Source organism: Lissotriton helveticus, chromosome 6 (assembly GCF_964261635.1).
Source record: "Lissotriton helveticus chromosome 6, aLisHel1.1, whole genome shotgun sequence".
NCBI classification, from domain to species: Eukaryota; Metazoa; Chordata; class Amphibia; order Caudata; family Salamandridae; genus Lissotriton; species Lissotriton helveticus.
The window spans coordinates 755,150,576-755,160,875 of record NC_136067.1 but is presented as its reverse complement, the minus strand read 5'-3'; the positions used below and the strand labels follow the sequence as shown (position 1 = coordinate 755,160,875).

Genomic DNA, 10,300 nt, shown 5'->3' with positions numbered 1-10,300 from the left:
TCCTCTATTCTCCGTAATTGTTGTGGCACTCCTGATGGTTCCCAGTCAGGACCGTAGATCACTCGAGAGAGGTCTGCTCGGAACCAGTGAAGTTCGGATGATCGGCTGCCAGACAAGGGTCTATCGGGCAGGAGCTCTTCCCGATCGTTGCAGTCGTTCACTCTGTCGTTGGGACCTCTCCCACTGGATCCACGTGTCGCTGATGGGCCCCACGTTTGGGACGCCAATTGTTAAACAAAAGGGGTTCAGGCAGATCAGGTCGATTATCCCTTTCAAGGGTTGCCCGGCGTTAGCCGCTTCTCACCCAACTCACAATTTATCAAATAAAGAGGCAGGCGCTGGAGACTGGAAGGCAGGAAACAGGAGTTTATTCCGACGGAGCAGAACACGTCAAATCAGACAACAGGGTATCTTCTCGAGGTGCTCTAACCGCATCTCTGAGGCCTGGCCTCTTATACACAGTTTTATGGCTTTATTACATTTGTGACAAAAGTGGTATTGCTTTGAAGTACGGAAAAGGCATCTTTGGAATCCCCAGTTCAGGCCCGTTCCCACACATATCTACAGTAGGAGTCCCCACCCCTAATCTCAGCATGATGGCTATCGCGCAGCTGGACATTCCGCTGGGAACAGAAATGCGGGTGATCGGTCGGATCTAGGGGTGTGAGGGCATTGATTAATCCCCGCTCCTTTGAAGTGAGGCGAGGTCCTACTGTTGGGGCAATAAACTGCATCTGTTGGGCTAAGTGATGGCCTGGGATCAGGCCGGACAATTGGGCAAGGAGGAAGGGGTTATCAAAGGGTCTGTTCTAAGGGTGGGATGAAAGAGCGAGGGGGCAGGGGTTTCAGCACGGGATGTGGCTCTGAGACAGGGTCGTGTTTAGAGGTGCGTTTATGACCCAAGCAGGAGAGACCGGGGGCTGTCAGGGCGCGGGGGGGATACTTGCGAGGCTGGGGAGTGAGGGGGAGAGAGAGGCGCGCAGGCTATTGGCAGTGGGCAGAGAGGTCATGACACACAAAATGGCTGCTGTCTATGTTCGGGATGGGGCCTAAAAAGGGGGCAAGATGGCGTGGCCACTGTTTCGTGAATTTCGCTTACTTTCAACAGTGGCGAGGGTGAACATAAATGAACGCCGCTTATGTATATATACATTGTCATTTTCCACATCTTCTGACTTTATGGTGTTTTAGGAGAACGCGTACCCCCTCCAGCCATGTGTACTTCATTAGGGCAATCTCTCCTGACCAATGTAATGGCGATTCAACTATCTGTGGATTGTTCAGGAGTTTCCTGCCCGAGTGTTTGCCTGACAGTTATGCACCCTCCCACCTGTAATCTATCAATCAGCAAACCCCGGACCTAGGTCACTGCCTAGCTACATATTTGCAAATCGAGGTTGATGTAGAGTTCACAGCAGCCGGATCTGTTAAAAAAGACGATATTTCATTTCCATCGATGTATGCCTCTTTTTCCATATTAACCCTTATCTTGATTGTCATTAGCCTGGAGTTGTGTCAACTACAAAAGAAAATTGTCTAGATATCTCTTCAAAGAGAAACAGATCATAACATGTGACTAGATGTTGTGCAGAAGCATATCTCTTTCATTCCTGGATATATGATTTTCACTTGCTAGGCATAATGTTGTTTTAATATCACCTAGCTACATTCATGATAGGAAATATCTGGAGGAGAGGTGGTTAGAGTGTCTCTTTCCTTCAAATTATATTGCATGTTTACTTACCTACTATGGATTATTTGATGCCTTTTTGAATAGCTGCTGACCATTCATTTGTGTTCTCCATGGCCAGTATCTGCATTTTTCAGGTACTTGAGCTTTGACATTTTTCTGAGAATTATAAGCTTCACAAATAAGACAAAACTGTTACAGTAAAGAGAGAGTGACTGACACTCAGTAGCATTTACATCATCAGTGGTTAAGTTACCTGTGATAAGAATTACACTCCCATCTATAGCAGTATCACCAAAGCAATCAGCCAACACGTTTCAACCTATAACATTATCACCGAGAGGGTGCCTGGTCGGGATGGAATGCTAATTGACTGAGGGATCTTCCTTTAATCAGAAGGTGACTGTGTGGCATTCCGGGACTCACCAGTAACTCTGCCTCTCAAGGAAGTCAATCCTTAATTTATTGACAACCTCTTCGGCAGCTCCTAAACCTGATGGCATCAGTACCATGACTTGTCAGAGTGAACCCTCAATGTCACGTAATTAAAATGAGCCTCCATATATCTGGGTTTTCTACAGCTAATATGTCGCAGAAGAGTCAGAGATAATCCAACCTTCTGTCAGCACCCTGAAGCTGTGAAATAGCTTCTGGTTACAAGCAAATGCTGTAAAATAATTAAACAGTACCAATAGCTTAATGGTTATTGGCATTGACTGTGGATTTTAGATACACAGAATCTATTCTAAAAACATAATAAGAAAGAAACTGTTTTTAACACATTTTCTATTAAAGCTTCGACACAAGAATCACATATGGGTATTAGAGCTCCAGTGGCCTACAAGGCCTTACTTGCACAACATGTTCCATAATGCTTTTCTTTTTAATAACAATAAATGTATAAATTCAAGATGCTGTCTGTTACCCCTTATGTTATTTTTGGAAAGGGGTCCTTCGTAAAGCGATGTCTTTTTTAGCCTGACATTAGTACGCTAATGATGACGTTGGAAAGGGAAGAGGGGCCTTATGCGTTAAGTCTGTTTTTATCATAAGTAATACTTAATTTATATAGAGAGTGATTCTCTTCAAAACAATTTTATTTGTCAGACAGCGTCTTGAATTTAAAAATGTATTTATAATCATTTCGCAGCTCTATTTTGGCGATACATAATAAAGAACAGACTCAAGATATTTAGTCTTTCTTTACAAATGAAGACACTCGCACACGCGATAAAACAACACCCGGAAGCAACACCAGTTTCCCGGGCCCCAGAGGCAGAGTCAGCACAAGTAGTGCTCGATAAAAGGACTGCAGGTAGCGGGAGGGAACGTCTTATACAGCTACAAAACCGTAATGTATTATCAAAACCTCTTTCTAAAAACCTATAAATTATTCCAGTAGGCCTTCTAGACTCACTGGGGAACCGTTGAGACACGGATAGAAACCCGCTACAGGTATGTGTTTAATATCGCTGTAAAAAATCGCTGATCGTGCACGTATTGAGATAACTCCACACTGCGCTAAACTACCCTATTGTTCCAACGCTAATTGGCAGTGGCAGTGCTAAGCTATCCTATTGTTCTGACATTAATCGGCTGTGGAACAACGAGGCACAAGGCATAAAATACTAATCGATCTTGGGTGAGATTAAGAATATTATGCACAATGTGGGAGCTTCTTTTTCTCAAAAAAACATATGTCAGAATTAATATATAACAGGACAACAATAATAATTTATTATCAGCGTGAGTGAATCAGTATATGCTTGATAAAATTATTATCGCACAATTCATGACTTAAGAATGAGCAGAGAAATTTTGGCAGTAAAAAAAGACACCCCTATTTCACCGCACATAGAGGGTGAAAACACATGGAATGAGTGAGTTGACCTTTGCCATGGTGGTGTGTGTTTCATGAAGTATTACATCAAAAACAGGACACTGTTCCAAAAGGCCGGGGCAAATGATCCAAAGGCCTTGTGATAGGAAAAGGTGGAGAGAAAGGGAGTCCTAAGTAGGGCGGACCCAACAAACAAGGGAAGGACTAGTCTTGCCTCTTGTTGCCCTCACACACCCCAGGGGGTGTCATGCTTCATCATCGGGCTGTGCTCCTCGTTGGGCCGGCGCTGCAATTCCCAACGTGTCCCCCGAAGGGTCGCTTTTTCAGAGATCTTTTGAGGCATGCCGGATGGTGCATGAGGGTGTGTGGGGTAGGGGTGGGTCCAATGTTAGTGGTATCAATAAATGCGTGCATAGTGAATGAAAACTGGCAAGGGGTGACCTCCTAAAGGTTTTAATGATGTTACATCCCTCTTGGCAGATTAAAAAACTCTAATTTAGAGTATAGCCCAGAATGGCACATTGTGCCTAGGTATCAAAAAACGGTCAACATGTTTCACGCCTCTGTCGCCACTAAGGTCGTTGGCGCTTCTTCAGGACCAGGACATAAAAACAATGGTGAAGTGCATGTGAATAGAGAAATAAAAATGTATACCCAAAGTACAGGTCAGGGTGGGCCATTATGCTGCTCCTGACCAAAACCTAGGACAAGAAAAGAGAAAAAGAGAGAATGCAATGGAAGTGCATTAGCCTTGCTTAATACAACTTAGTGTGCCACTGCTGTGTGCATCACATACCAATGTCAAAACAAGAATAGAAAGCGAGACCTGTAGGAAATTAGTCATTCCCTTATTTAGCAAAAAACTATAGATGGGAGCCTGGGAAAACATGTGAACATATCATGGTATAACACATCTCAAGGGAAATCATATTGCCAAACGGATGAACTCTTACTCATGTATCAGTGCCTGTCCACAAGCGAATAAAAGGCCCCTTTCACTTGTTACTTACTGAAACCAAATGAGACATTAACCCCCTCAGTAAACGCTTGAGGGATTCTTATATCCCAATATGAGCGAATCTCACTCCAATAGCTTTGAGAGTAAGGCGCCCGCACCTTGTCGGGCTGTATTATAACTGGTGCCTGCAGCATACTACCTATCGCGTTCTGCCGCCACTAAATTGTTAGTGCACTGGACGCGGCGTGAGCGCGGGCCTTAATCGCTGGAGCTCGTAGATACCTGGGTCCCACTTCCTGCCAGGGGCGGGCCTGAACCTAAGGTCGAAACCGCGCATGCGTGTCACCTCATCCGCAGCACGCATGTGCAAAGTTGGTACCACTACTCCCGGGGGCATGAACATTCTAGTTTGCGAGTGGATATAATAAACATAGACGCAGGATATCAAAAGAATGTACACCAGTAAGGTGTGTACTTTAACAACAAGGATAACCCCCTATAGATCTCATGCTCTCAATGTTAGCAGAGGAGGGGTCTAAACCAATATTACTAGAGGGGCATAAAAACAGACGTGTGTGTCACCCACTTCGTGGAAAGGTCAAAAAGGGTAACCCTGGTGTGTATACCCTAGGAGCTCCCATCCATTACATCAGAGTAGGTCTCGTGCAGGAAAAGAAAAGAAACCAGAAGGGATAGAAAAGTGTGAAGGTCCCTCGGCTAAACTGCCGTGCCATAACTCTATCAAAACAAGGAAGGGGGGACCAGGGAGCTGGTTGATGGTCCAGTGTCCATGCTCCCCAAGAATGTATTACATCAAAAACAGGACACTGTTCCAAAAGGCCGGGTCAAATGATCCAAAGGCCTTGTGATAGGAATAGGTGAAGAGAAAGGGAGTCCTAAGTAGGGCGCACCCAACAAACAAGGGAAGGACTAGTCTTGCCTCTTGTTGCCCTCACACACCCCAGGGGGTGTCATGCTTCATCATCGGGTTGTGCTCCTCGTTGGGCCGGCGCTGCAATTCCCAACGGGTCCCCCGAAGGGTCGCTTTTTCTGAGATCTTTTGAGGCATGCCGGATGGTGCATGAGGGTGTGTGGGGTAGGGGTGGGTCCAATGTTGGGGGTATCAATAAATGCGTGCATAGTGAATGAAAAACTGTCAAGGGGTAACCTCCTAAAGGTTATAATGATGTTACATCCCTCTTGGCAGATTAAAAAACTCTAATTTAGAGTATAGCCCAGAATGGCACATTGTGCCTAGGTATCAAAAAACGGTCAACATGTTTCACGCCTCTGCAGGTTCAGAGGATGACTGATCTTGGCAGAATTGGCGCTTCACGATATATAGGCTAATATTTATACTGATGATTATGTATGTAGTTGGGTGCCTAGGCATGGGTTGTCATCATAACCCACCAATAATCCACAGATTAAAGTTTATAAGTTCAGAACCTATCACACCAATAGAAATTTTCAAACAAAGATTTGTCGTGCAATATTTCCAAATTCCACAAAATTACACGAAGTGAAGAGAAATAGGGTTCATTTAATCTCAAAGGCTTTCCCTCAGTCCAGCCAACACGTGTTTCGTCGATTGGGCGGAGACCCACGACTTCATCAGGGCTGGGAAAAGATACAATACAAAAATATATTGGAGTTGCGAGATACACTATCTCGTAATTGTCAAATATACATTAAGTCATTCTATTTACATGAAAATGAGTGGGAGAAAACATTTCTCATGTACATCCTCGTGCAGTATAGATCCATGCATTTGGGGAGGAAAAAGAAGGTGGGAGTGATAGTAATCTCCCATAAAGAAACGAGTAGAGACATCTCAATGTCCAGAGATGGAAGCAATACCCCACAGTTCGTGATAGTTATTCCTATGTATATTGTGCTATAATAAATATAGTTAACGGACTTGTGCTCACCCCAGTATTCATCAACCCGTTTGGTGTTCAATTTCGTGAATTAATAGTGCCGGTTCTATAAGTCATTCAAGATAATATGTTTAAAAAAAGGTGCTCTGTTAAACTCATTAGGATGCTGAGTACTTCATACTCAGGCTTACCTGATATCAAGTGCTAATGGACCTGTGTACCTAAAATGATCAGGTTATAAAGGATATTAAATTTCCAACATGGTCCACGTTCTACCTCTACATTTATGACAATGTTATATTTTAAAGCCGTGCCATAAGTAGAAAACGTACCTTCTAGCTGGTTATACTTCCGGCCCAGCTTTATGTGGCATGGGCAAAAAAAAAATTTCTTTGTCAGGTCTTGGTCTGTATCAAATGAGTCCGCTAAAATCACACAACGAATACATTTTGTCCTGATCTGGTCTATTTAAAGCCTTAATTTGATTATTTAATCCTGCCAGTATAGGGTCAAGAGCTTACCTTCAGATCGGTAACTCTTAATATTCCCCGTTCTCCGGTAATCTATTTATTTGATCCCGGCATAAGTCTAGGATCGTCAAGTCCTTCCTCCAGTAGTATCGATGGAGTGAAGTTCTCGCCCGCTGCTAAAATAAAAGCCATAGGCTCGTGTTAGTGCGAGTGCTATTAGAAGTAACCTAGTAATGCTCGTCATTCTACTATGTCCAAAAGACCCGTTAGATGTACAGCGCTTACCTCCCAATATTATGGAGTCCTAGGGCGGCAAAGTCCCGACCGGTCTTCCGTATTTTGAAAGTCAGCGTTCGTGACCCGGAAGCTAGTACATAAACAGCGGCTTCCCAATCCGGTTCACGATTCAGGTCTAGCGGTGATACACGATATCTTAATCCGCCATATTTGAATGGTGTTCAAATATTTACCGAGAATATCATATCCTTGCAATCTCAGTGCGTCGGTGCTCTTAGTTCTACTTGTAATCACGTGTAATGCAGTGACTATATTTAGCCTAAACGTGCATTAACTTAGTAAGTGGTTATACAGTGTCAGATGAGAACTGTGGGGTTAAAGACATATATTATTATGCATACATTTTCGACTGTCATAAATATAATCACAGTTGTCCGTTTTCATTATGGTACATTTAACACATTATTACAAATTTGAAGTAGGAGGGTACAATCAGATGTTTGATGGTAAAAATCATTATATACAGTTCAGTTATGATTGACAAAACATCTCTTTTGTTTTGATGTTCAATATAATACTCCAAATTAGTCACCCAAATAATAATGTAGTTCCTGATCTGAGTTCATCCCGTACTCAACCGCACGCATAGTCACTATCCATGACGCTTCTCTGCGCCGCAGGGCCAATTCTCTATTGCCTCCTCTTGGATCATTTTTTACCTGATCTATTGCACAGAAGCTGATTGTTTTGCATTTGCCTTGTTTGGGACATTGGTTCACGTGTGTGGCAGTGTTATATCTCGTGTCTTGGTGTTTGATGGCTCTTATATGTTCAAAAATCCTCTCCTTTAACATTCTTTTCGTGCTGCCTATATAAAAACTGCCACAAATGCATTTAATCATGTAAACTACAAAGCAGCTATTACAGTTAAGTAGTTGCTTAATCACAAATTCTCTTCCCATGTAGTTGCGAAATGTTTTAATCTTGTTCATTGCCATGGGACATATTTTGCAAGTTCCACATTTGTGGAAACCAATGCTTTTTTGTGTCAGCCAGTCAGGAACTATTTTAGATTTTACTGGGTAGGTTGGACTTATCCAGGATTTTATACTCCTCCCCTTTCTGTATGTTATGAGAGGATTTTTAGTGATATATTTATTCAGAGCTTTATCATTGTTTAATATCCACCAATGTTTATGCATACTGTTTCTCAAGACAGTTGCTGCATTATCATAGTTAGTGATCAATCTGATCTTATTATTCTTATTGTTCTCTTTCTGTATGTCCCGAAGGGTCATTTCTCTTGGAATTTTGTCTATTCTCTGTTCTGCCTTGGCAATCATGTCTCTATTGTACCCTCTAGATATGAATCTACTCTTCATGTTATGTTTACATTTTAAAAAATCATCATCTTTACTACAATTTCTTCTTGCTCTGGTAAATTCTCCAAAGGGAATGGATTGGATTTGATGTCTTGGGTGTGAGCTCCCAGCATGTAATAGGGAGTTACAAGAGGTTGGTTTTCTGAAAAGTCTACTTTGTATTTTGTTGTCTTCAATAAACAGTGATAAGTCTAAGAATTCTATTTGAGTGGTACTTATGGAGTGAGTTAAATGAATACCCATCAGATTTGAATTTAAATGTTCACAAATTTCCATGAGACTATTCATGTCTCCAGCCCAAATCAAAAGACAGTCGTCAATATAGCGACCCCAGTAAATGATATATTCACTCCACTTTGCGCCTTGTGAGCCCCAGATCCACTCCTCCTCGAACCTGCCCATGAACAGGTTCGCATACGAGGGGGAGAATCTGGAGCCCATGGCTACTCCCTGTTTCTGACGGTACCAAGTGGTTTCAAATAGAAAAACATTGTTTTGTAGTATTAGATTCATCATATCTAGTAGTATCTCCGTGTGTGCCCATTGGGATGCTGGTCTTTTCTCCAGAAATTTCCTGGCTGCCCTAAGACCCAAATCCGTTCTTATGTTGGTATATAAGGAGGTGACATCTAGGCTTGCCATAATCATGCCCTCCTCCCATGCTACATCCGACAAAATACTTAGGATGTGCTTAGTGTCCCTGATATATGCTGGTAAGTTACGTACCAGTGGCTGTAAAAAGTTGTCAACATATTGCGAAAGTCTCTCAGTGGGGCCCCCTATGCTGGAGATGATGGGTCTCCCTGGTGGATATTGGGCGTTCTTATGTATTTTGGGTAGAGTATAGATACAGGGGAATCTAGGTTTGTCTATTTTCAAATATGTTAATTCTTCCCTGCTGATAAGACCCTCATGCCACCATTTTTCGAGGTGGATGTTGATGTTAGCCTTTAGTTGTCCCATTGGATTTCCACTCAGTCTTTCATAGCATGTGTCATCTCTCAGTTGTGTCAAGATCTCAGTATTGTAATTTGTCGTGTTCATTACCACGATATTCCCCCCTTTATCTGCCTCCCTGATGGTCACATTTGATAGTTTACATAATTCCACCAGTGCTTTACGTTCATCTATATCTAGATTATCAGAAAACCTTTTATGTTTCCTGTTATGTTTCAAGTGGGTGTATAGGTCTTCAGTGACTAGTTTGTGAAACATGTCCACACTATTACCACTCGGTAATGTGGGAGTCCATCGAGACTTGTTATGTAGACCACTAGAGATGGTGTTATCAGGTTCTATATCATGGTCAAGTAACAATTCATCTATAGACATATGGTCCCTGTCATCATCTACTATAGACAATAAAATCTCACTATCTCTGATATCTTGTATTGTAGGTATTACACGAGTCGCATACGAGGCTTGTGTTTCTATGCTTTTATTCACAGTTTGCATACAATCAAAATGTTTTTTCAATTTTAATTTTCGAGTAAATTTGAATAGGTCCACCATAGATTTATGGATGTCGCCCTGTTCCTTTGGACAGAAACTCATGCCACGTTCAAGTACAGAGATCATACCAGGAGATAGTTCTTTATCACTGAGATTCACCACTTGCATGAGGGTTTGAGGGAGAAATTTGTCAAACTAGAAAGACTTAAGATAGCCGAGAATTCAAAATGGTGGGATGGAGCTACTCTGGAGCAATATGTACGTCTTAAGAGAATCCCTAGGGGACTCCGCTCACAAATATTACCAACTTATGACGATCTTGAGGAGGATCTCCTGTTAGCCTGGGAAAAGGAATTAATTTCCAATTCAAATAATCTGATGAACATTCTAA

General features: G+C 42.3%; 1 long non-coding RNA gene across 1 annotated transcript in view; it reads left to right on the top strand.

Moving 5' to 3' along the window:
• Positions 1-3,034: 3,034 nt before the first annotated feature.
• LOC144761521 (uncharacterized) overlaps positions 3,035-10,300 on the top strand; it is an 80,347-nt gene continuing 73,081 nt past the window's right edge. Inside the window, exon 1 of the long non-coding RNA XR_013595758.1 lies at positions 3,035-3,145. This is a non-coding gene — a long non-coding RNA (uncharacterized LOC144761521). The remainder of the gene's footprint in view (positions 3,146-10,300) is intronic.